Here is a 23,796-nt window from a genome sequence, read left to right on the forward strand (position 1 = left end):
TGGGTATGGTGGCACACACTGGCAGTTCCAACACTTGGGAAGTGGAGACAGGAAGATCAGATGCTCATGATTATCCTTGAGTATGTATACAATGAGTTCAAGGCCAGCCTGGCCAAGCCCTGTTTCGAAGGACAATAACAAAAGCAAGCAAACAAACAAACCAACACAGCAAAGCAAATATAGACAACTTTAAGGGACTTTATTTCCATATCCTCAATTTCCATGTCTACTCTGGCGGGGGGTTTTGTTTATTTGTTTGAAAACAGGTTCATGTAGCACAGGCTGACCTTGAACTAGCTACATAGCTGAGAATGACTAACAGGCAGGTGCTGCTGTGCATGGTTTTATAAGGTACTGGGCACAGAACCCAGTACACTGTGTATGCTAGGCAAGTGCTCTACCAATTGAGCTACACCCCCAGCCCCGACCAGCCTTTTTCATGTTCACTCATGCCTAAAGTGGAAATACCTCAAGAGTACCTGTGTGGTGTCCTCATTCTTGGTTTCCTTTCCCCTGCTTTTTTCCACAAGTGTGCCTGCATCCTTTCCCCACAATTGGAATCATGTGAAACCTCTTAAATCACACTTGAAGCAGACAGAAAGCCTGTGACAAAGCAAACAAAGGAGCACATCAATAGATCGATGTTAAAAGTGTACATGCTGTCAGGCCGAGTGGCGAATGTCCTTACTCCTAGCATTTGCAAACATGAGGCAGGAGGCTCAAGAGTTCAAGGCCAGCCCGCCGACGTCTCCATTTGTTTAAAGTGTTTCACAATGACATATCAAAGGGATAATGGACAAATACTACTGATGCCAAGAAAGTCTCTCCACGTCCATAGTCTTGTGTCGTTTTTCTGTTCCAGAGAGGTAGTCCCACAGGAAAAAAAGAAAGTAAATAGAGTTTGAGTAAGAAATACTGAAGGCGGCAGAGCCTTATTCCTTATTTCAGGCAATAACGTCACAGCAAGACTATGCCACATCTATCTTAGAATTCAGAAATGATAGCTGGAGAGATAGCTTAGGCACATAAAGGTGCCTGCCACCAAACCTGACGACCTGAGTTCCATCCCCAGTATCCACACAGTTGAAGGAAAGAACTGACTCCTGAAAGCTGTCCTCTGACCACCGTAAGATATGGATGGCACTTGTACACACAAAAGAAGAGAGGGAAGGAGGGAGGGAGGGAAGGAGGGAAGAAGAGAGCGTGTGCACATGCTGGAGAAATGGCTAACTAAGTGTGCTTGCTACTTTTCCAGGGAACCACAGTTTGGTTCCCAACACCCATGTCAGGGAGCTCACAACCTCCTGTAACTCCACCTCCAAGGTATCTGACTCCCTTTTCTGTCTTCTGTAGGTGCACTCATACACACACAATCAAATATAAATCTGAAAGGCTGGGTGGTGGTGGCACACACCTTTAATCCCAGAACTTGGGAGTCAAAAGCAGGTGAATCTCTGTGAGTTTGAGGCTAGCCTGGTCTACAGAGCGAGTTCCAGGACAGCCAGAGTTACATAGTGAAACTCTGAAAAATATCTTTAAAAAAATTAATCTTAGAGCTGGAAAGATGGCCCAGATGTTAAGAGCATTGACTGCTCTTCCATAGTACCCAGGTTTGATTCCCAGCACCCACATGTCAGCTAGTAACTTTCTGTAACTCCATTTCCAGGGGACCCCACATCTTCTGACCCCCACAGGCCATGCATGTACATGGTGTATAGACGTGGAGGCCAAACACCCATACACATAAAATACTACATAATATTTCAAATTAATTTAAATGTAAGTAAAACTTAATAAAAATAGACTTCATAAATGAGACAGTGATAGTTGTTTACAAACACTATATTAATATGCTTTCATTTGAATTGAAAGTAAAGTCAGTTTGTAAAAAACAATGTAAATCTCACTCACTTCACAGTATTTTTTTTGAACATTGTAGGGCTGATTGTGCCAATGAGATTATATGGCACACTATTTCCATAAATTAATGAATGTAAACAAGCAGTTCTGAGGCATTAATGAAAACATATTCAAAGCACAAGGGAAGATAGGAGCATTTAATTTTAAACTCTAAACTGATAAAGATTGCTTCAAATTAATAATAGTTTATTTTCCAAGACTATCTGAATATATCAAGTGAATTAACCATCCTCTAAGTAAAAGAATAGATAAGCACAACTATTGGCCATTTAATAAGCTTATTGATATAGTTCCTAGAAACTGAAAAACAAGCAAATAACTCTAGGTAATGAGTGACAAATATTTTTTAATTCAGTGGTTTCCAATCATCTGCTTTCAACAAATTTAAGAGCAAGTCTAATCAAGTAAATAGATTACAAAATAACATTGCTGATACATCACTATGCATCTTTTGTGTTTTCTTTTTTTTTTTTTTTTGCCAGAAGACTTCTGAAGAGTTCACATAATTAAATTGACAACACTCTATTCCCATTTTCTTCTGTGTTTGAACAGGTCTCTTGGAGTACTGATGTCTATAAAAACAGAAATAAAGGTGGGAGCTGGAGAGATGGTTCAGTGGTTAAGAGCACTGGCTGCTCTTGTACAGGACCCAGGTTCCATTCCCAGCACCCACATGGCAGCTCACAACCACCTGTAATTTCAGTTGAGAGGATCCAAGGCCCACTTCTGCTCTCCACAGGTAACAGGCATGCATGTGGTCCACAAACATACATCCAGGTAAAACATTCATATGCATGTAATAAAAATAAGTAAGTCTTTTTTTGAAAATAAAGAGGGCTGGAGAGATGCTCTTTCAGAGGCCCTGAGTTCTATTCCCAGCACCCACATGGCAGCTCACAATTGTCTGTAGCTCCAGTTCCAGGAGATCTGGCACCCTCACACAATGCCTTCACACAGACATACATGCAGGCAAAACACTAATGTTCATAAAATAAAAATAAATTTTAAAAGGTGAAAAAAAATAAAAAGAAAGAAAGAAAGAAGTCTAGGAGCAGTGGTTAAGAGTACTTACTGGACGAGAGGCATAGTACTGCATGCCTTTAGTCCCAGTACTCGGGTGGATATCTGTGAGTTTGAGGCCAGCCAGGTCTACAGAGTGAGTTTCAAGACAGCCAAAGCTACATAATGAGGCCCTGTCTTAGAAAAAAAATAAGAGCACTTTCTGGTTTCTCAGAGGACCAGAGTTCAGATCTCAGCACCCACATGGGGCAGAGGCAGTTCACAACTGCCCCAGCTTCAAGAAATCCAGTGCCCCTTTATGGGCACCAATACACACACACACACACACACACACACACACACACACACTTAAAAAAAAACAAGTAATAGAATTGATGCTGAATTCTGTCATATTCTAACCAAAAGTAGTACTCATCCATTCATATTTGAAAGAAAAAAAATGTCTAGTAGTTAAAACTTATGCTGGCTAATAACTTACTTTTTCTAATTTATTTTATTATTATTATTTTTTAATGTATACAGGTGCTTTGTATGCACATATGCCAACAGATCAGAAGAGGGCATCAGATTGTAAGCTGCCATGGGGATGCTGGAAACAGAATTCAGGACCTCTGGAACAGCAGTCAGTGCTCTTAATCACTGAGCCATCTCTCCAGCCCCTCTCATATTTTCTAAAGCCCTCTTATTTCAGGAGGTCTAATGTAGTCCAGGTTGGTAGTGAACTCACGGCGCAGATGATGACTACCTTGGGTTCCTGATTCTCTTTGTCCACATTCCAAGTGCTGAGATTCCAGGTGTGTATTATCATGATGTTCTAAAGAATCATTTTATATTCATTTGAGCTGAAAAGAAATGTGAGAAGTGATCAGTAAAAGATTGTCCCCACTCTCGTTGCCATAACCAAATATTATAGACTGGGTAACTAAAACAAAGGACAGTCATTTTTCCATAGTTGAAGAGGTTAGAGGAACAGGACAAAGGAATGAACACAAACAGGGTCAGGTAAATGTGCTCTTCTTGACTGTGCACAGTCTTCTTATCCCTGTGTCCCCACATAAGGATCCCCACAAAGATCTCTTTTACAAGGGCACCAATCCCAATATAAGACATCCCCCCCCCACACTCTCAGGCCTCTCATTTCAATCTCATTATTTTCCAAAGGCCTTATATCCTAACATCCAGTGGGAATTATGGTGTTAACATATAAATTTGGGGAAGAAATAATTCAATCCATAAATTTTTAAAGCATAAAATCATGTTACATTAAGATAAAATTCAATGAGGTAAGTATAATGGAAAATGAATTCGAATTAAAGATAATTTATATAAACTTTCTGCTATTATTATTATTATTATTATTTTAGGTTTTTTGAGACAGGGTTTTTTTATTATGTAGCTCTGGCTGTCCTTGAACTCACTATGTAGACCAGGCTGGCCTCAAACTCAAGAGATCTGCCTGCCTCTTCCTCCAAATGCTGGGATTAAAGGCATCTGCTACTATGCTCAGCTTATTTTTGCTTCTTTAAAGGTAATTTCATGTAACCCAGGCTATCTCAAACTTCCTATGTACTGAGGAGAACCTTGAACTTCTGATCCTCTTGCCTCACACACAATTCCCAAGTACTGGAATTATAAGCATGTCCAACTGTGCCCAGCTGATTTACTTTTTCAATAGTAATATATTGTTTAAGTATTAGGCAGGGAGTGGTGGTGCAAGCCTGTAATGCCAGCCCTTGGAAGGTAGAGGCAGAAGGATCAGGAGTTCAAGTTCATTAAAGGTTATATATTGAATTCACATTAGATGCCACCCTGGTCTATATGAAACCTTATCTCAAAAGAAATAAAAACAAACAAAAACTCAAGTATGGTGCTGCATGCATGTAATCTTAGCATTTGGGAGATATGTGAGGCAGGAGGATCACTGAAAGTTTGAGGCCAGGCTGGTCTATATAGCAAGAACTAGGCTAGTCGGGGCTGCATGGCAAAACCCAGCTTCAACAGAATAAAAACAAAAATATCTTTATATTTTATAGAACTAAGGGTTGAACTCAGGGCTCCACACATGCTAGGCAAGGACTCTGCCACTGACCAATAACCTCAGTCTTTTATTCAGAGACTGGATATTGCAATGTAACCTGAGTTGGCCTTGAGCTTCTGAGCCTAGGCAATCCCCTGCTTCAACCTCCTGAGAGTCAGGACTACTGGCACATGCATGACACCCAGCTGAATCTCTTTTTAACTGATATATAAAAGCATAAAAATCATGCATATCTATTGAGCATCAGGTGACAGTTAAATACATTGTATACACATTTAAATCAGGTTAAACTATATATCTCCTATCAGTTTCACTTTTTTGGTGAAAACTTTCAAAAGCCTGTTTTGTTTTGAGAAAGGGCCTCATTATATAGCTCCAACTGGCCTCTAATACACAAGGATATATCTACTTCAGCATCCAGAGTGCTGGAATTAAGGCATGTCACCATGTCTGACACACCAGAAGATTTTATTCTTATCCAAATGCAACTTAATTACTCACTGATTAACCTTTCTCTATCCCTCTCAGTCCCTTAATCTCTCCCTTCTCTGCTAATTACCATTCTATCTACTTCTATGATATCAATTCTGTCTTCTCTGTGTTTATTTCACTTAACATAAATCTCTAGTTCCATCCACATCACAAATCACATTTTTTAAAAAGATTTATTTATTTATTATGTACACAGAAGAGGGTGCCAGATCTCATTACAAATGGTTGTGAGCTACCATGTGGGTGCTGGGAATTGAACTCAGAACCTCTGGAAGAACAGTCGGTGCTCTTAACCTCTGAGCCATCTCTCCAGCCCCAAATCACATTTTTTTTTATCCAAGCATCAGTTGATGTACACTCAGGTTATTTCTGTTTCTTGGTCATTATGAATATTGCTGCAGTTAATGTGAACATAGAGTGCAGGTGAGTTTTCATCGTAACTGATTTCATTTTCATTGAATATATACCAGTAGTATAACTGCTAGATCACATAGTAGTTATACTTTAAATTCTGTTAGGGACTTTCTTTTTGTTGTTGTTCTCTTGAGACAGGGTCTCTCAACATAGCTCTGACTTTTCTGGAATTCGCTATGTACACCAGGCTGGCCTTGATCTCAGACATCTGTCTGCTGGGATTAAAGTCACAACACCTGGCATGTTATGAACTTTAGTACTTGCTGTGGGATGTTCTGTATGCTGGGAATATGTGTTGCTCTGATTGGTTGATAAATAAAATGCTGATTGGCCAGTAGCCAGGCAGACAGTAGAGGCAGGATAAGCAGAGAGGAGAATTCTGGGAAGAGGAAGTCTCAGTGAAGAGACCTCAGCCTGCCATCCAGGGAGCAGAATGTAATGGCACACAGGTAAAGCCATGGAAAACGTGGTGACATATAGATTAATAGAAATGGGCTGAGTTTAAGTGTAGGAGCTAGTCAGTAGTAAGCCTGAGCAAATGGCTGAGCAGCCTCTGTGTGTTTACTTGGGTCTGGGTGGCTGCGGACCGGGCAGGACACAGGAAAACTTCAGCTACACATACTGCTTCTTCTTTCATTAGATAGGGTTTTATCCAGCAGATTTAGTGGGCCTGGAACTGATCATGCAACCTTGGCTGGCCTTAAACTTGTAGCCATCCTTCTGTCTCAAGCTCACAAATGCTGGCATTACAGGTGTAAGTGACTACGCTTCCACACTGTTTTCCATAATGACTATGCTAGATAACATTTACACCAACTGTGTAAAAAGGTTCTCTTCTCTACATCCCCATCATTGATTGTTAAACTGGATTTGTTTTGAGAAAGGGTCTCATGTATCTTTGGCTAGCCTCAAGCTCACTATGTAGCTGAGGATAACCTTGAACTCTTGATTTTCATGCCTACATTACCCTAGCAAGGGCATTACTAGCATGTCACCATGCCCAGTTTTATGAAATGCCAGAGATTGAATCCAGGGCCTTGGGCTAAGCAAGCACTCAACTAATCCCAGCCCCAGCCCTGGATATTTTTTAAAACAACCATTTTTATCGGTATGAAGTGAAATCTCATTATGGTTCTGATTGCATTTTCCTGATGATTAGTGGTATGGAGTTTTTCCATGTACTTTTAGCCATGTTTTTGAGACAGGGTCTTAGTATGTAGCCCTGGGTATCCTGGAATTCACTATGTAGACAAGGCTACCTTCAAACTCACAGATATTCTCCTGCCTCTGTGTCCCAAGTGCTGGGACTAAAGACCTGTGCCTTTAGTCATTCTTCTGTCTTGTTTTGAGAAACTTCTATTTAGGTATTTTTTATATTTTGTAATTGAGTTGTTTCTTTTTCACTATTAAGGTTTGTTTTGTTTTGTTTTTTGTTTTTTTGTTTTGTTTTGTTTTGTTTCTGAAACAGAGTCTTGCTACATAGCCCGGGCTGACCTGGAACTTAATACATAACTCAGGCTGGCCTTAAACTCACTATCCTGCCAGGTGGTAGTGGCACATGCCTTTAATCCCAGCATTCCAGGGGCAGAGGCAGGCAGATCTCTGAGTTTTGAGGCCAACCTGGTCTACAGAGTTCCAGGACAGCCAAGATTGTTCCATAGAGAAACCCTGTCTCAAAAAACAACAACAACAACAACAACAACAAAAACCCAAAACCCTCACTATCCTTTTGCTATAGGCTGCCAAGTGCTGGAACTATAGGCATGCTTCATCATGCTTAGCTTAACAACATGTCTTTTAGACACATTGCTACTCTCTCTGGTGGGAACTTCCTCGTTTCCAGAGTTACTGCAATAGTTTCCTAAGTTCCTTCCATCTCTTCTCTCAAATCCTTTCATTTTATTATGCTATCACAGTGATTTTTTAAAAGCCAACTTTGATTTAAAATTCTTTTGATGACTCGGGCATAGTGGTTCAGGGTTACAATGCTAGCACTTGGGAGGCTGAAGCTGATGGATCACAAGTTAAAGCACGGTCTGTCTCAAGAAAACATAAAATACAACCAAACAAAGCATAAATCCATGAATTCTTTTGATGGTATTCTCCATAGAAGTGTTCCGAAAACCTGACCAAACCATAAGCCAGCCAAGTCTGGTGGTATATACCTGTGCTGTCAGCTATTTGGGAGGCTGAACCAGAAAGGTAGAACCTGGGCAACTTAGAGACACCTTGTCTCAAAGTAAAAAAAATAATGTGTGTGTTTAGATCAGAGGGCAATTTGGGGAGTCAGTCCTTTCCATCTACTTTGAGATCAGACTGAGGACTGAATGCAAATCATCGAACTTGCATGGAAAGCACTTTCTAAATGTTTACTTTTATTTTATATTTATGAGTGTTTTGTGTGTGTGTGTGAGTGTGTGTGTGTGTGTGTGTGTATGTGCACCGTGTGCATTCAGTGCCCATGAAGGTCAGAATAGGGAGTCAGAACACCTGGGACTGGAGTTAAGAGGATTGTGAGTCACTATGTGAGTTCTGGAAACTGAACTCAGCTCCTCTACAAGAGAAGTAAGTACTCTTAAACGCTGAGCTAGCGCTCCAGCCCCATGGAAAGCACTCAGGCCTTAGTTGTCTTTGTTCTGTTGTTCTGTTTTGTGAGACAGGGCTTCACAGAGCCCAGGCTCGCCTTGAACTTTTCATCTTCCTATGTCCACCTCCTAAATTCTGGGATTGCCCATATCTGCTTTATATGACGCTGGTACAAGCATTCTACCAACTAAAGTATATCTTCGTCCTGAGGATTCTTTTTATTCATGTTCTGATCCCAGTCCTAGAAGAAAGCCAAGCATGCAGGATGTTCTCAAGTTAGGTTCCCTCTACCCAAAGCCCTCTACCACTCATCCACCTAAGCCTACCCCTGCAGTGACTGCTGTCTGATGGAGCCAACAAGAGAGGCCCTGGACGCAGATCAAAGCAGGCTACAGCAGACTTCAGCAGTAATTTGTTTTTGTTTTTGTTTCTGAGACAGGCTGTTCTGGAACTCGCTCTGTAGACCAGGCTGGCCTCGAGCTCACAGAGATCCACCCCCACCACTACCACCACCAAGTGCTGGGATTAAAGGCATGCGTCACTACAGCCTGGCAGTAATTTGTTTTTTAATAAAGGGTCTCATGTAGCCCAGGCTGGCCTCAAACTTCCTATGTAGCCAAGGCTGGCTATGAACATTTTTTGTGTTATTCTGCTTTTTTTTTTTTTCAGACAGGGTCACATTATGTAGCTCTGACTGTCCTGGATCTCACTCTGTAGACCAGGCTGGCCTCAGAACTCACAAAGATCCACCCGACTCCGCCTCCTGAGTGCTGGGATTAAAGGCGAGTGCCACTAAGCTGTGCTGTGGCTCTGAACTCTTGATACTCCTGTGATGAGATTATAAATGTGAAGCACCACAACTTGCTAAGACTTCCGTCTTGAAGGACAACTAAGAATTGGGTAAATAAAGCAGTGGGACACAAGCATTTAAGCTGACAAGTCAGAACACGGTAAGGCATAGAAATGGAACAAAATACCTTGTACACTGGAGTGGTAGTTAACAGCTTCTGTGTGCTTACTGTTCTCATACTACGTTAATTGTCTTACATAGTGACAAAGGCTCCCTCCTTAACCAAACTGGGGTCTGGCTCCTCTCAGACACTGGGTTGAGTCCTAAGTCCAGTCAGTCCAGTTTTACAAAGAATCTGAGTCTCCAGCAACCACCACCCTTCATATCTGATCAAATTCCTCATTCTGTGCTTGTCACTCTGGGCTGCCTCCAGCAAGAATTCCCCTAGATTTGACATTTCCTCTTGGTAATTTTCCATGTGTTGACCCCTATCCTTTCCCTTGGCTACAAATTCCTGTCCTTCCTTGCTATGTTTGAAGCTGAGCCTAACTTCCTTCCTCCGCTGCAAAATCTCATTGTTGTGGTCACTATTCCCATTGTGATAGAGCCTTTCTTTAACAGACATCCTGAAAGGTATGTTAACGAGGATCACATTTGGTTTGATGTAACCCTTCGAGAGGCATATTTTGCTAATACCTTTTTGCAGAACAGAAGACTGGAGATGACTGGAGAAGTTGGCCAAGTGGGAGGGAGGACAGAAAGAGTGACAGAGGCTCTAGGGAACTCTTCAGGGCCAGATCCAAAAAAATTCGTCCTAGTCCATCTGACCTGCCCTAACAAAAATACCAGATACAAATGCGTTTGGTCTCAGGTCAGAAGCTAGAAAGTCTTTTTGTTGTTTTTGAAGGACAAAGCCTAAGATCAGGCGTGAGCAAGTTCACTTTCTTCTAAGGCCTCTGTCCTTGGCTTCACATGGCCACCTTCTTCCTAGATACTCATATGCTCACTGTGTATGTGCCTCACTGATGCTGTTGTTGTTTGTGGGTTTTTTGTTTTGTTTTTTTAAGACAGGGTTTCTCTGTGTGGCCTTGGCTGTCTAAGAACTAGCTCTGTAGACCACGCTGGCCTCGAACTCACAGAGATCCGCCTGTCTCTGCCTCCCAAATGCTGGGATTAAAGGTGTGAGTCACTACAACCCAGCTGATGTTTCTTTTAATGGCCTCATCTCCTATTGATAAGGCCAACAATGGGGTTTGATTAGGTTCTACCCTGACCGTTGCATTTTAACTTAAATACCTCTTCAAAGGTCCTTTCTTTAAATATAGTCACACTCGGATACAGGAATCCAGCATATAAATTGGGGGAGAGACATCTGAGCTCAGTAAAGGATTTGAACTTTATAGACCAGTTATTCTGAAACCTGGTGGTGAGTCAGAATCACTGGAAGATTGTTGGGAAACTCCTAATTCCAGGACATGATTCATATTCGATCACTGTCGGCTAGGTTCTGGGGAGAAATCTAGTTCCTCTGTCCTTTCCAGTTGATTCTGGTGCAGTCAGGTTTTTCTCCCTACCCTGCTCCCCACCCCAGGTACTAGGGATTGAACACAGGACCTTGCATGTGCTAGATTAGCACTTATCACCAAGTTCTATCTTCAGCCTTTTGAAAATTCTGAGGGCCAACACAATGGCTCAGTGAGCAAAAGCATTTATTTGCCTTGTAAGCCTGACGGTCTGAGTTCAGTTCCCAGATTTCAAGGTGGAAGGAGAGAATCAACAGGTGAAAACTCTCTTCTGACCTCCAAACCCAGAGCATTGCACACACATCCATACTCACAGCACACACACACACACACACACACACACACACACACACACACACACCATAATAAAATTAGAGCAAAAAAAAAACAGACAAAAAGAACACTTAGACCGTGGTGAACATTCACCAGACACTAACTGCAACTATCTACATTTAAGATATGAATCCCTTCAGCTCTTTGGCTTCTGATTCATATTCTTTCCAGCTAAACATTATTCATATTGACCCTCTAACATGCCAGCTTCCCTCCTGGATCTTAACTCCAGTAGGTTTTGCCTTCCCCCAATCCAGACTCACAGGGACAATTCCCTGACCTTGGCTGGTTTTGGATTGTTGTCTCTTTGAACACTGAAGAGACTGAGTATAGCCACAGGACTGGACTAGTACACAGAAAGCTTGGACGGACTTTTGCCTTAGCTGGAGATGACTGTGTGCTCTTTTGGCCCCACCCCAAACTGTACGAGCCCTTCCCTGGACGATAAAGGCGGAGAAAGGAAAGGGCGGGCTGGAGAGAGAGAGCTGCTTTGTCAGCGTTTGACTATACAGAGGAAGTTACAGCTGCAGGAAGTGAGGCAAAGTTCAGCTCTGCTGACACCGGAGCAAAAGTCCGGAGATAACTGGGTGGGACTGGTCCACACCTATAATCCCGGAAACTCAGGAAGCCGAAGCAGGACGAGTCCCAGGAGTTCCAAACCAGTCTGGACTACAGTACGGGACCTTGTTAAGAGAGAAAGAGAGAAGTAGAGGAGGACAGAAAGAGAGAAGGGGAGAGTGAGAGAGGAGAGAGAGAGAGAAAGAAAGAAAAGAAAGAAAGAAAAAGGGAGAGAGAGAGAAAGAAAGAGGAGGGAGGGAGGGGCCAGAGGGCAGAAAAGCAGATGTTGCAAGTAGATGCCAATTGATTGCCATGAATGATCTTCAAGAAGGCCATCCTCTGACTGATACCAGGGTGCTCCTTGGCAGGTATGTACTCCTTCCTGTAAAAGGGTACAAGGCAATAGCTCTAAGGGCAAAGCCTAGCTCATCCCACCTTCACCCCCTCAATCAAAGCAGTTCTGCTTTCGATCTACTATATTTGAGCTCTATCTTAGAACTTCTTACAAAAAAGTTCCAATGCCAAACCACTGCGATTACCCTTAGCAGGTTAATTACGAATTTCACTTTTGATAAAATCTAGTTGCCACTGAGGTGTGGTGACTACTGTCAAATGTTCTCGTCTATTTATCAACATCTAATGCATTTTAGTCTCTGAAGGCGTGCCCTTTCTCCTAGTCAAAGCAAATGCTTCTCTTTGTACTTAATTCTATCTTTTATCTTTTCCTTGCTTCCTATGAATCCTTATGCCATCCATTTTTTTCCTACTATATGACAGCACACTACTTTTCTGTTGGAATCATTTAGAGGGCCAAGTTGGCAGAGTTCTGTTTCTTGTTTGTTTTGAGTTAGGGTCTCAAGTATCTCAGACTGGCTTAAAACTCACTATGAAGCCATAGATGGCCTTGAACTTGTGACTCTCCTGTCTCCCCCTCCTGAATACTAAGATCACAGGTTGGACACTGTTGCTTTCACTGGTTGCAGTCTTGTACCTTGTACACTTTTCTCCAATATTTTCCTTAGCTTAGAAAAATCCCAAGCAAATATCCTTGCACAGATAAGGATAAGGTCTCAAGAGATGTCTTTTTCTAATTTAACATTTCTATGGGTCCCTGCACACAGAACCTAGACATTATACTTTTGTAGGATCATATCTCCCAGTGGACAACTCACTATTTACCAAGGGTCTAAAACAGTCATGAAATGCTTGTTCATCCATTCTACAATTATCTGCTGAACACATCCCATGTCAGGTGTTGTGAGTACTTGGACTATATCTGTGAACAACAGAAAGGTCTCTACTCTTTGGAGTATTTTTTCTTTCTTTCTTTTCTTCTTAATTGTATGTGAGCCTGCAAGAGTTCACGTGTACTATGTGATGAAAGTTCAAGGAGAGGGCATCAGATCACCAGCAACTGGAGTTACAGACGGTTCCAAATCACGGTGTGAGCACTGGGCACTTAGGAAGGTCCTCTGCAAAAACAGAGAGCATGTTGAGCCCCTGAGTCCTCTCTCCAATCCCTGCTTTATCTTCATCTGAGACAAGGTTTTACTCTGTAGTGGAGCTGGCCTCAAACTCTTGCTCTTCTTGCTGCACTCTCTTAAATGCTGGGGTTACAGAAGTGCAGGACCATGCCTGGCTCCTCATCCTTCTCTTCTTGAAGGTCTTATTCTAGCAGGGATGGAAGGAAGAAATATATAGTAAAGAAAATAGATAGGGCTGGAGAGATGGCTCAGTGGTTAAGAGCATTGGCTGCTCTTCCAGAGGACCTGGATTCGATTCCCAGTGCCTACATGGTAGCTTGCAACCATCTGTAAATTCAGTTCCAGTGGATCCAAAGTCCTTTTTCTGGCCCCACCAGGAATGCTCATACTGAACCAACATACACGCGGGCAAAACATTAATACACATAAAATAATAAAACAAGAAAAGAAAATAGCTGAGAGGCCATGGAATGGGGGCGCGTGTTGAGGTTGCCTAAGAAGGAGTGGGAAGAGGAGTTAGGAGTTCCTATGGGGAGTGGGAGAGGGGAATTTGGGTGCATATGATCAAGATGCATTGTTTACATGCATCAAATTGTCAAAGAAAAAAGTATTCTATCAAGACCAAACCAAAAGAAATGGCTGAAGAGATGTCTCAGTGGTTAGGAGCAGGTACTGCTCTTCCAGAGGACCTCAGCTCAATTTCCAGCATTCACTCTGGGAGGCCTATAACTAGTTCCAATAGATCTAATGTCCTCTTCTGGTGTCTGTGGGTACCTACACTCATATGCACATACTCCCCCACACATAAACTTACGTGTACACATAATTAAAAATAAAAATAAATATTTTTAAAAGAGAATAAGATAACTATATACTATATCAGAAATGCAGGAGATGGATGAAAATAGTACAAGGAATATAAGCAAGACACATGATATTTTAAGTATGAAAATATCATAATAAAACCTATTATTTTGAGCCAGGCTGTGGTGGTGCATGCTTTTAATTCCATCACCCAGGAGGCAGAGGCAGGTGGACCTCTGTGAGTTCAAGGCCAGCCTGGTCTATAGAGCCTGTTTCAGGATAGCCAAGGCTACACAGAGAAACCCTGTCTCAAAAAACCAAAACCAAAAACAAAAAAAAGGAAAGGAAAAAAAAAGAAAGAAAAGGAAAAAGCTTTATTATTTTTTAAACTAAGTATAAAAATATTAAAAAGAAAAAATAGCTGATTGTGTTGGCACACACCTTTAATCCCAGTACTTGAGAGGTAGAGGCAGATGGATCTCTGAGTTTGAGGCCAGCCTGGTCTACATAGCAAGTCAGGCCAGCCTGGACTATGGAGTGAGCTATGAAAGCTAAAGGGATAAAAGGGGAGAGGCGAGGACATGGAGATGACAGGGGTGAAGTCGGTGGAGGGCTTTTTATTAGTTATCCGTTGCTGTGTAATAAATCACGCTAACACTTAGCTACTGAAAACAAAAGACAACAGTGTAGGGCCGGGAGGGAGGATAACTCAAGAAAAGTGCTTGCCTCACAAGCATGAAGCCCTGACTTCAACACCCAGACCCTATGGGGAAAGCTAGGCATGCTAACAGGGCCTTGCAATCCAAATACGGGGAGGTGGAGACAGGGAGATTCCCTGGAGCTCACGGCCAGTCGGCCTGGTACACGCAGTGAGCTCCAGGCAAAAGGAGAGCCCTATCTCCCAAACCAGGTAGGCAGCTCCTGCACTTGCTTCTCTGCTGATGGAATAAACATCATGACCCAAAGCAACTTGGAGACAGAGGAGTTTTTTTGTTTTTTTTTTTGGTTTTTTTCGAGACAGGGTTTCTCTGTATAGCTTTGCGCCTTTCCTGGAACTCACTTGGCAGCCCAGGCTGGCCTCAAACTCACAGAGATCTGCCTGGCTCTGCCTCCCAAGTGCTGGGATTAAAGGCGTGCGCCACCACCGCCCGGCTCAGAGGAGTTTTTTTAACTTACAGTTTACAGGTTATCATGGAAGGAAGTCAGGCTAGAAACTCAAGGCAGGTACCTGGAGGCAAGAACTGAAGCAGAAACCATTAGAGGAATGTTACTTACTGGCTTGTTCTCATGGCTTGCTCAGTGTGCTTTTTCATACAACCCAGGCCCATCTGCCTTGGGGTAGCAACCACCCACAGTGGGCTAGGCCCTCCCACATCATTAATCTAAAAAATACCACACAGACTTGCCTATTCGTCAATATGATGGAGGCATTTCTTCAAATGAGGTTCTCATCTTCCCAGATGACTCTACCTTGTGTCAAATGAACAAAATCTAATCACCATAGCTCTTGAGAAACATCATCTGAAGTTGTCTGACCCACATACAAAAGAAAGGAAAACAATGCACACAAATTCAGGAGAGAGGTTTATCTGGATAGTTCTAGCTTTGGTTCTCAATAGGTTATAGAGGTTTTTTTAGAGGATGTGGTAGTTTGAAAGTAATTGGCCCCCATAATCTCATAGGGAGTGGCACTATTAGGAAGTGTGGCTTTGTTGGAGTGGGTGTGGTCTTGTTGGAGGAAGTGTGTCACTGTGGGGGTGGGTTTTGAGGTTTCCCATGCTCAGGATACCTATTGCCCAGTGTCTAAGACCACTTCCTGATGCCTGCAAGATGTAGGCCTCTTAGCTATTCCTCCAGCACCATGTCTGCCTGCATGCTGCCATGCCCTCCACCATGATGATAATGGCCTGAACCTCTGAAACTGTAAGCGAGCCCCTTTAATTAAATCTTTTCCTTATAAGAGTTGCTGTGGCCATGGTGTCTTTTCACAGCAATAGAAACCCTAAGACAGGTGATTTTAGTTTTTTTTTATTGATTTATGTTTTTTAAGACAGGGTCTCATGTATCCCAAGCTAGCTTTGAATTCACTATGTCTGAGAATAACCTTGAACTTCTGATCTTCCTGCCCACACCTCCCAAGTGCTGGAGTTACAGGTATGTTCCACTACACTAGGTTTATGTGGTGCTGGAGTTCAGAGTCAGGGCTTCATGCATGCTGGGCAAGCACTCTAGCAACTGAGCTACGTGCCAATCCACAAGAGATTGTAGCTGTCGTAATCTTAGGCCTGAAGTAGCCTCTTCAAAGTGTCTTACTCACATGGTCAGCAAGGTGTGGCAGCTTGCTGGTCCAGGGGAAGGAAAGATGGGAAAGGGGTAGAACTCATTTTCTCATTAGTTTAGATACTGGGCTGGGTCGTCTGGTTTCCTGCCCTTCCTTCCTCCTTTTCCTTCTCGTTTTCTCTTTTGGGTGGGTTTGAGATATGTAGCCCAGGCTTGCTCCCTATGCAGCTAAGGGTGACCTTGAAATCCTGGCCTTCCTGCCTCCACCTCTACCTCCAAGGACCAGACTACAGGCATGTGCCAACAATCTGTTTTCTTTCTTGAATAAAAGTCTTACTACGTAGACTAGGCTGGCTTCAGATTCATAGTCCTCTTGCCTTGGCCTCCTGAGTGTTGGGATTACAGTCATGAATCATCACAGCTTGTTTCACCTTCTGTTTGAATACTCAAACATGCCTGGGTTACTCCACAGCAATCAATCCAAGAGAGCCAGGCAGAAACCACAAGGCCTTTTATGACCTCACTTTAAATGTCACACATCACCACTTCTGTATCCTATCAGTCACACAGGCCAGTAACTAATTCTATGCAGAAGAAACACATGCAAGCACATGACTAGTGGTGACTAGGGACAGATGAAGACTGTTGGACACCATCTGGTAGCTGACACCAGAACCTTTGGAGGTATTCTTTTCTTTTTTTTTTTTTTTTTGAGTAAAATGGAGAGCTAGTGAAGGGATCTGAGCAGGAAAATTATCTGTACTGTGGTTTCCATGCGTTACTGGTTGCTGTGGAAATGGAGTGGAGAGGGAACTGAGAAGGCCAACGAGGAAGCTCCTGAAGGCCAGGAGAGGGATAGGCTTGATGAAGTGGTGCTGAGGTTGAAAGCTGTGGTACTCGGGACATATTTTGAAGATAGCAATGGTAAGCTTTGCTGACGGGTTGGGTGTGAGAGGAAAGGAACTGGAGATGTGTCTAGGTGCTGGGGACTGCAGCTGTGGGGAGAGGGCACACCTAGGATGCACCGAGTCCTGCGTTCACCAGCACAGCATGAAGTGGGCATGGTGGTGCACGCCTATATCCTAGCGACAGGGAGGTGGAGAAGGGAAGGGGAGTCCAAGGCTGGGTCTACAAGATGGCTCAGCAGGTAAAAACATTTCTCTTGTAAGCCTGGTAACCTGAATTTGATTCATGGAGCCAATGGTGAAAGTGGAGAACTACTAAATATGCCCTCTAACCTCCACACACGTGCCTGTCATGTGCCTGTGGAACGAACGTGTGAACCTGTACTGACACACATCTCTCTTACATACGCCTTAATAATAAAAAAGAAAAAAGAAAAGTTCCAGCTATGTAATAAGTCTCAGATACATAAGACTGTCTTAAAAACATCAAAAAAAGGCACTAGAGAGGGAACAGTGCATAAAGGGACTTGCTGATAAGCCTGATGACCTGAGTTTGAGCCCCAGAATGGGAATGGTGGGGGGACAGTCAACTCTAGCAAGCTGTCCTCTGACCTCCACACACGTGACATGGCTTCTGCTTCCGTGAATACATTTCAAATTCGTAAAAGATGACTTCAAGGGTTTTCCACAAATGATTTGGACAGAGACCTTCCCCTAAATGAGCTTACAGCATAGGAGAGATGAGACATTTATTGTGTGGCATAGGCACTGTGCACAGTAACAAGGCAGCAATGTCAGTGATGGAGTTAGATGGAAAGTTCTAGAAATGGACAGTGGTGATGGTTGCACAATAACAGGAATGTTCTCAATGCCACTGAACTATGTACTCACTGTCAGATCCCAAAGCAACCCAAGGCTCACTCAGTACCTGTGGCTCCTCCCAGCTCTCCCAGCATGCCTCAGTACCTGTGGCTCCTCCCAGCACTTCGCACCCCACCCCTACCCTAAACCGCTCCAGCACGGGCTGGACTTTGCTTCCCTTCCCCCAGCTTCTCATTCGTATATAAAGCTGCCATTTTGGTCATGAGTACTCTTGGTCCTCGGCTCCTCTCTGTATCCCCTTGCCCCTTCTCTTCCTTCTCTTCTCTTCCTCTCCTGCTCCCCGCTCTCATGGCCTAGTTCAGTCCTGACCCTTCCAGACGCCTCTGGCTGAACCCTCCCACACACTTACAATCAAATCCTTCTCCTCGACCATAGCTTGGAGCAGTCATATCGTCATTTTCATTCACTTACAGTGGTTAAAATAAAATGGCTAAAATAGTAAATTCGTGTACATTTTACAATAAAAAACGTTAACTGGTTGGGGGTAGTTGCTCAAGCTCATAATCTTAACACTCAGGAGGTTGTGGCAGAGGATTGATTGCCAAGAGTGAGCCCAGCCAGACAAGGCTACATAGCACAATGTCTCACAAAACAAAGCCAGACATGGTGGGACAACCTCAACACTCAGAGGCAAGAAGATCAGGAATTCAAGGTCATCCTTGGCTACATAGCAAGTTTGCAGCCAACATAAGATACATGAGACCTTGATTCAAAAAACCCAAGCCAAACAGTACTAGCTAGGTGACGGAGCGGTTGCCTGCAATTCAGGCTGGCTTGGCCTTCCACGGTGACTTCTGAGACAGCCTGGGCTATACAGTGAAACCCTGTCTCAAAAAGTGAAATAACAAAAAGCCCAAAACAGCAACAATAAAGAGTCTACAGAACACTTAAAGTTCAAAGACTAAAGAATAACAGAAAATGAGAAAATACAGTCTTCAGGTACGGGAAGGAGAGAAGGTTCTGCTTCTGTTCAACTAGTTTCAACTGGCAAGAGCCGGGGCATAGTTCAGTAGTGTTCTTAGAAGCCACTATACATTATCCTAGGGGCGAGTGAACTCAAGGCTAAGGGGATTTACTCTCATCTTGAAGTCAGAATGAAAGGATTTAACTCAGCCTCATGCAAGCTGGGGGGGGGGGGGGGAGGCGGGGCGACAAGCCTAAGACCAGAGAAAGCAGCCTGGGTGATAGTCAGCAGAAGACCTGTGAGCAGAAAGATCCAGGGTTGGCTAACAAAGACGAGCACAGTTGATTTCAGCCTCTTTAAAATGAGATGATGATGGACCAACTTACTATAAAGACAAAGGAGGGTAGCTTGAGGTGAATTTCTGTTTTGGTTTTGTTTTGAGACAGGGTTCCATGCATCTTAGGCTGAGGTCACACTTGCGTCTGAAGATGACCTTGAACTCCTGATCCTTCTCTTGAATTTGAAGGTGGCTTGGTAAGACTCCTATCTAAAGAAAAAAAGGGGAGGGTACTGATTTATATATTTAAGAGTGCTCTGAAAAATGAGAGAAATATTTTCTTGCAGTTTTCTTTTGTTGGCAGTGATGAGGTTTGAGTCCTAGACCTTGCACATGCTAGACAAGTGCTCCACCAATGTGTTACATCCCCAGGCTTTGCTTGTAATTACTATTATTGCAATAGGTCAGGTCTAATTCTCAGGGCTCTAAGCACACCAGGGCCTCGGACACAGGTGACTCTGGGGAGAAAGGTTTTGCCATCAAGCTTGAGGATCTGAATTCATCCCTGGAACCCACATGCTGGGAGAATGGACTCCCCAAGTTGTCCTCTGACCTCACACACTAAATCAATGTAATAATTTAAAATTAAAAAAAAGATGGCATCAGAAGGGATATTATGTTAGCAAAAGTTTAAGAACCAAAAATATTTTTCTTCTTTTCCAAGTTCCTTTTCATCAAGGGCAGCATTATTTAACCAGGCAGATGGTACTCATGATCTCCTCTGAAATGATATTCAGAATCTATCTTACTACACTAGCCACTAAGAGCCCAAATTCCTGAAACTTAAATCCATATTTATCTGACAACCATACAAGCATATCTGAGTAACCTAGGGGCATGATCATCATTTTGTGTACAAAGACTTTTTGTGTTTCTTTTCCATCTTCGCTCTATTTTTTTTGTCTCTTCACAAATCAAACATCTCTCACTCTCTTTTTGTCTCCCTTTCCTGTCATTCCTTCCATCTTTCTCTATTTAGAAACAACGGATTCTTATCTCAGTTCTCTTTTTTTCCGGTGGGTGATACTGGGATAATTAACTTCTCTGGGTCTCAGTTTCCCCCGGAGAAGGAGTTTAATAGGGGTGTCCTGCCTTTCAGGGTTTTCAAAATAACAAAGAGTACGTTATACACCTAGTCCTTGATATCCAGTAAGAACCCAGTATGTTCTGACCCTTCTCCCTCGGTTTTTAATCCTCTTACCTGGATTCCCCTACTCCTCACCCTAAAGTCTAGGTAAAGGCCGTGGGAACAACAACAACAAAAAGTCCTGCCTGCTAAGAGGAAACGCTTGGGTTGGGCGGGGACTGCGAGGTGACCTGTGCGCATGTGCAGCCGCTGGGTCAGGCTCTGGCTTGGAGCTGGGGAGGGGGGTCGGGCTGCATAATGAGGAGGCCTGGGTTTTTTCTCGATGCCCCCTTCCGGCTCCGGGAAGCGGCGGGACGTTGGTGCTCCCCCGAGCAGGCGCGACGCTAATCGAGGGCCACCCGGGCCCGGGCGGTAGGTCGGAAGATGGCGGAGCGGGAGAGAAGGAGGGGCTTTGTCGGGCGGGAGCCGAGCTCCCCGGGGGGAGGTGGGAAGGACATGGCCTAAGGCCAATGGCTGGGCTGGCCCGGGAAGCTGGCAGCAGCACCCAGTGGCTTTTTTTTTTTTTTTTTTTTTTTTAATAAGCCCTGACGTGGACGCACTTGGTTCCGGTCTCCGAGTTCTCTCCGAGGGGGCCGTCCGGCCTGTGGAGGCCGAGGGAGGGAGACAGAGTGACTTCCGTTTCCTTCTCCTAGGCCGCGGCCCGCCGCCCCGCGGAGTTCTGTTTTCCCGATCCGGCTCGGGCTGCCCCTCCTCCGGGACCCTCCCCTCGGGAACGGTCGCCCACGGCGGTTTGGACAGGCTTACTTGGCGCGGTGGGTACAGCTCTTGCGGGTTTCCCGCCCTCCCCTCGTCCTCTCCTCTCCTCTCCCCTCCTCTCCTCCCTCCTTCCTCTCCTCCCTCCTCCCTCCTCCCTCCTCCCTCTCCTCCCTCTCCTTCCTCCTCCCTTCTCCTCTTCCCCCCTCCCTTCCGCTTGGGCTAGCTCTGCCTAGTTGGGCGGGAAGGCCGCGCCCGCCCGCGGGGAATGCTGGCCTGGGCTCCTTGTCCAAGGTTCCCGGGATTGCCCCTGGAAGCCGAGTGTAGGGTGGCTGGCTTCAAGCCTTCGGGTCAGCCTCCTTAAACTTCGTGACACCTAAGGTAAATCTAGTTAAATGATTAAAAATAAAAGATAGGATCAACCTCCCTATCCCCCCCCCATCTGATGCCTGTGGCGTGTATGGGGCAGGAATCGTATGTTTCTGGCAAGGGTGCGCGAAACCAAAAGACTGAGGGCCCGAGAGCTTCCAGAGGAGGAAATAGCTGGTCATTCTTGCCACCTTTGGTCACTTCCCCAGCATTATTTCTGAAAGAAAAATGTCAAATTGACTTTCGGTTTCAGTATTTGAACTCCACAGTTGAATTGTGGGGGTGTTACTCTTTGAAGGGAGGGGAGTAGTGATTGCTGGAACTAAGCAGGGGCTCTCTCCATCTCCAAAAAGAAAAACGTTTTAGTGGAAACTTGGGGAAAAACCAACCCATTAGATTTTAATAATCTACTACTTTGCCTTCAAGTACAATTATGTCACTACTCTGTCATCACAGCTATACCTTGATAATGAACGAGTCACAGAAATTTACTCTAGTAAGACTGGAGATTACTGTAGTATTTCTTCACTCTTTTCATTTTCTCCTGAATTTTTATTTTATTTATTTTTTTTTTTGTAGCCAGTTCAAGAGAACACTGTTAAGAACCGGCCATCTTAGAATTAATTATACCGTTTTAGGGTTGGGAAGGATTTACCCCAATCCTTTTGTTTTACAGAGCAGAAACTGAGGCTCAAGGTGTCATGACTGGCCTAAGATTACATGGCTAGTTAGATGAGAACTCAGGTTCTGTGGCTCCCTGACCACCTCACTCCTGCTGCTTCCTATAACCTCTAAGCACAAAATCTAAGGATATTCTGTTTAACATTTCTGTACAGCATAATACTAGTTTGTGCTGGTGTCTGCACCATTTTCAGTGTACTTAACATGTATGTACTGAACATATATGTAAAGATTGTGCCTGGTTTGTTTTCCTCCATTACTTAAAAATTGGAAAACATCTTAGGTGAGACAGATTTATACCTACAGACACAAAAACATAAGTTTATGTCTGCTTGGATTGGGTCACATGGATCCTTGAAAGCTATACAGGAAAATGAGTAACACTGGTCACTTCTGAAGAAGAGGGATGGAAAACTTCACTTTGCTTTTCTCCTGTGCCTTAAATGTATGTTTGAATGTTTTACTATAAACAAGTTTTGATTTTATTACTAAAAAGTTTTAAAGCACACATAGATGCATATCAAGGTAAATATTTGGAATTGATATTTATTACCATATCTATTTATGTATCAATGATTTATACTGTAAAAACCCATGTGGCTTATGTTGTCTTAACAGACAGGCTTGATTATTTGGATATTTGTGTTTCTCTTTTGGCTTTCACTTATTGTTCCCCCTATTCATGTGAAATGGTAAAAAGGTTAGTCTCTATTTTTAGGAAATATGGTAAGCTTCCTGATTATCAAATAGTGTAGCAAACTATAGAATTCAGATATCAAATTTGACATGTAGATAAATCTGAATCACAGGGTCTTTCTGGATTACAAATATTTTTAAAAAGATTAAGAATGTAAAGATTGTATTGGGATATGTAGCTCAGTGTGGTACAGTGAATGCTTGCTTACCATGTACAGGGCTCTGGGTTTGGTTTGATTTTGTTGTTGTTGTTTTTGTTTTTCGAGACAGGGTTTCTCTGTGTAGTTTTGGTGCCTGTCCTGGATCTCGCTCTGTAGACCAGGCTGACCTCAAATTCACAGAGATCGGCCTGACTCTGCCTCCAAGTGCTGGGATTAAAGGCGTGTGCCACCACCACTGGCGGTTTGATTTTTGAACATCTCAAAGAAAAGGTTAAGCTGGGTGGTGGTGGCACAAAGCTACACAGAGAAACCCTGTCTGGAAAAACCAAAAAAAAAAAAGAAAAGGCTAAAAGTTGGCCAGAGTACATTATTATATAATTTGTGAAAATATAACGTAAGCCATTGTTTTGGACAATGAATATATACCAATAGAAGAAAGGGAAAGAAAGGCAGACTTGGTGGCTTAATCCCAGCACTGGAGTCAATGCAGAACTGCAAATTCAAGTTCAGCCTGGGCTATGTAGTGAGACCCTGCTTCAAAAACAAGTTGGATTGGAGAGATGGCTCAGTGTTTAAGCTCCCTGACTGCTCTTCCAGAGGACCTGGGTTCTGTTTCCAGCACTCAACATGGTATCTCACAGCCACCTGTAATTCCAATCCCACGGGATTCAACGCCCCCTTTTGGCCTCGATGGGCACTGCATGCAAGACACCCATACACATAACATGATAAACCATCAGAGTCGGGGCACACACTTATAATTTCTACATTTGGTAGGA

General features: G+C 43.5%; 1 long non-coding RNA gene across 1 annotated transcript; it reads right to left on the bottom strand.

The window, feature by feature from the left end:
- Window positions 1-303: 303 nt before the first annotated feature.
- Window positions 304-20,570, bottom strand: LOC131899395 (uncharacterized). Its single transcript, XR_009376084.1, has 4 exons — window positions 20,472-20,570; window positions 19,320-19,480; window positions 3,686-3,782; window positions 304-603 (listed from the first exon to the last, which is right to left on the bottom strand). It is a non-coding gene; the product is annotated as an uncharacterized LOC131899395 (long non-coding RNA).
- Between the last annotated feature and the right edge of the window lie 3,226 nt (window positions 20,571-23,796).

Source organism: Peromyscus eremicus, chromosome X, assembly GCF_949786415.1.
Source record: "Peromyscus eremicus chromosome X, PerEre_H2_v1, whole genome shotgun sequence".
Taxonomy (NCBI): Eukaryota; Metazoa; Chordata; class Mammalia; order Rodentia; family Cricetidae; genus Peromyscus; species Peromyscus eremicus.